We start from the raw sequence: 3,910 nt of genomic DNA, 5'->3' as shown, positions 1-3,910 counted from the left end.
TTCTCTTTCTTCTCTTCTTCTCCTTTTCCTTCTGGATGCAAGCAACCCTCAGCCACCCATCACCAGTACAGCCACGAGAGAAAAACAAACAAACAAACAAACAAACAACAACAACAACAAAACCAACAACCCAGATCTCAACACCTGAACTTTCCAAACTGATTAAATGCAGATCGAAGAACCCGAGGCAGTGCCACCCAGGGGCTGACAGAGCGGGGCCGTTTGTTCGCAGCCGCTTTGTGACCATCACGAAGTGATTTCTTCCCTTCTCACGAGTTGGCAATCCACCTGACAGCCCCGTGCCTGAAAAGTATCTTTGTCCTCCAGCCGGGCAGCCAGCGAACGCTGATCATCCTCCGGAGAGGCCGCGCTTCAAAGTTTTCCGGTGAAAATACCATTTTTGGCTTTTTTTTTTTTTTTAACTATTTTTTTTTTTCTTGCTAATCATTAACTGCTCATTAAGACGAGCCAACCTCGTGGCACTCTGCCCTCCCCGGAGGCAGCGGGGGCAGCTCCAAAGGGAGGGCTCAATATGGGGGGGGGGGGGGGGGGGGGGGGGGGGGCCCCCCCCTCCCCCCCTCCCCCCTGCGCATCGCTGCGGGCGCGGAGCCCCGCGGAGCACCGCTCCGACCCGCGGGGGATGCGCGGGGCGCGGAGAGCTCCCGGCCGAGCCCTTTGTTATGCTAATCCGGGCTGACATCACGTATCAAAGCCGCGGGGACCGCATATAAGGAGGCTCCGCGGGGCCGCCGAGGCAGAGGGGATCTGGACTCAGCCCTCGCTCTGCCCCGGGTGGAGGTAAGTGGAGATCGGGGGCTTTGGTGTGAGGAGCTGGCGGGACACCCCCTCTTCCCTTCCCCCGGTATGGGATGAGGCAGTGGTCCCCGGATTTAGGGTACGAGTGGTAGAGTGAGGGTACGAGATGGGTTGGAGGGTGTAAGAAGGATCTGAGCCCCGGGAGGGAGATTGCAGGGAGAATTGGAGGATGTAGAGAGGGGGGAGAATGGAGGGAGAGGAGAGAATTGGAGGATGTAAAGGAGAGGGGAGAACGGAGGGAGAAGTGAGAGTTGGAGAATAGAGGGAGAAGGGAGGATTGAAAGGTGGAAGAGAAAGGGGAGACCCGGGGGCTAAAGGGGAAAAAGGAGACCTGGAGGCTAAAAGGGAGAGACCCAAAAGGGTGAGTTGAGGTCCAGAGGGTGTAGAAGGTTGTGAAACCTAGGGGCTGAAGAGGAGAGACCTGGAGGCTGCAAGAGAGAGGGGAGATCAAGCAGTTACAAGGGAGATCAGGCATCCAGGAGCTGTAAAGGAAAGGGAAGACTGGAGGGGACTAGAAGTGAGAGGATTGATGCAGAAGTGTATAGGGACATTGGAGTGCTGGCTGCTGCAAGAGACAGAGCTGAAAGCATGAAGGGGGGGATACACCACCCCCTTCTCCCCATCATCACTCCAAGTCATTGGGAGATGTGTTACCTTCATGTAAAACACCCTTAAAATAAGAGTCAGCTGGGTGACTTTCCTTCTTGAGTGGGAAAGTTGGGAAAAGGTGAGACGGATACTCACATGCTTATATATAGTCCGTATTGCTCGTTCCCATCCTGGAGCTGCACTCTGAGAGGTGTCAGATGGGAACATTTGCTGCATGCAAGCAACTTTTCCTGCATGCAAGAGTGGGGCTGCCTGCAAACAGCCCCGGGGTGTCAGGAAAAGGGAGCTCTGAGTTAAAGACGGCGCCGGTTTGAGGAGACCGCGGGCCACTTGCTGCCGGTTTGATCAGTGACCCAGAGCTCTGCAGAGCTGTAAACATCACGTCTGCCCCCAACGAGTCGCCCTCTTTCCCTCCCCTTTGCAAATTCCTCTTGAAAACGTAACCTGTGCAGGAGCGAGTGGAAAAAGGAGTTTATTGCCTCCCCGAGTAACAGGGGTGCAATCATGGGCAAAATTTGCAGCTCTTGGGATGGGGAGGTGGATAATTTCTATTCCTCTTTGGGAAAAATAAGTAAATAAAGACAGACAGACAGATAGATTGATGAAAAACCTGATTTTTTTCAATGCACAGAACTATGATGTTGGATAGTGAGACTGTCTGAGATGTCTTACCCTCAACTATGTGCTGTTTAGCCACTCATGGGGAGGAGATAAGGGGTCTGAAATATCTAAATGGACACTAAAAGGCACGGGCAGGATTAAGGGTTGAAGGTTTCCAGTGTGCTCATGGAGGGGAGGGAAGCAAAGAGCTTCCAGAGATGAAAAAACAGAGCAATACCCTGAGCTGAGAAGTATGTCTGGATGCTCTTGGCAGCGCTGCCTTCCCCTCCAATGGATGCGTCAAACCCAAATCCAAGTGGGCATTAAAGGAAAACAGCCTATGGCAATGAAATCCTGCCTCCTCTTGTCCACTGGAGTTTTGTCTTTGACTTCAAGGGAGATGGGGACTCACCCTCAGAGGTTATTAAAATCCTTAGTAACAACAGCACTTCTCAAGTAATAACCCTTTACACCAGGCAGACACTGGGGTTGTGATAGCAGCCAGAATGGAAAAATGCATTTCAGATCGCAGAGCAAACACTCAGGAATGTTCCTTCTTCCTTCCACTATTGCTTCTGTAATTGGGACACCAAGGCAGAAAGGTACAGTGGGGACGGACTCAGAGCTGGGGCTTAGGTGAGACATATTTGCCTCAAGTTAATGGGTGGCAAAGGGGGTCCCCAATGCTGATTGTTCTCCATCCCAAAACTTTGAAAGGACGGTGTTGGGAGGCATGCAGTCGCATCTGTAGAATGAGAGGTAATGGCCTCAAGTTGCATTAGGGGAGGTTCAGATCAGATATTAGGAACCATTTCTACTTAGAAAGGGTGGTGATGCTTTGGCACAGGCTGCACAGGGAGGTGGTGGAGTCACCGTCTGTGAAGGTGTTCAGAAACTGTGGAGATGTGGCACTGAGGGACATGGTCGGTGGGCATGGTGGGGTTGGACTTGATGATCTTAGAGGTCTTTTCCAACTTTAATTAACTTATGACTTGGGGATGTTGGTGAGTACTTTTCAGGCTTTTCTGCTTGTTTTGTCGTTGGCTTTCTTGTGGGGTGGGCTTGCTATTGGAAACCACCGCAAAGACCACAATGAACAGCCCGGAGCGGTTTCTGAAGTGGAGAACTGAAGGGAAACCCATTTACTGCTATTAATATCACTGCTAAAACAAGTCATGCCCCGGAGATAGAGAGAACCCTTGTAAGAATTTGAGTTTGTTTGCTGCTTTGTTTATTTGTTTGGAGTGAAGAAGAAAATGGAGGGGAGGGGGAATCTCTGAGAGCTTTTTTTCCCTCCGGGCTGCTCTACAGCGATGGGGCTGCGTGTTTATAAAGCCACTCCGTGAGCTCCAGGTGCCCGAGGACTTGGAAGAAGTGAGAGGCAGAGTTAATGAGGTGAGAAGGAAAGCAGAAGGGAAAGAGCAGAATGCATTTGTTGCAACAGATCAGCCTGAAACATCTGCAGGGCACGGGCACCTGCGTTGGTTAGGAAATGTAGCTTTTTTAATTTGTAAAAGAAAAAAAAAAACTCTGGAGAGAAGGAAGGGAGAGATGGAGAGTGAGAATTGGGCACGTCTTAAAATTTCTCTTTTTTTTTTCTCCTTCTTCCCAACCTTTTTGAGAGGAGGAAATAAAGCCAAGCAGCGAATGAAGCCTTGCTGCACGCAGGGTTAAATGGAAACACACAATCAGACCATAACTCAGGGTGTAATTCAAGCCATACGTTTTGTCTGTCTGTTGCCTCAAAAGGTTGTATCAAGGCTTGGCGAGGGAGGGGATAATCCAAACTTCATCGTGATTCATAAACCACTCCTTTGCGATTTGGATAATAGATCTCTTTCACGGCGACTCGCCCAACCTCAGAGCTAACCGTGGCTCTGTGCTC

The sequence above is a fragment of the Centrocercus urophasianus genome, unplaced genomic scaffold (genome assembly GCF_019232065.1).
Source record: "Centrocercus urophasianus isolate 14NV4802_14NV808 unplaced genomic scaffold, USGS_Curo_1.0 seq_74, whole genome shotgun sequence".
In the NCBI taxonomy this organism is placed as follows: Eukaryota; Metazoa; Chordata; class Aves; order Galliformes; family Phasianidae; genus Centrocercus; species Centrocercus urophasianus.
This window is presented reverse-complemented; position numbering follows the sequence as displayed.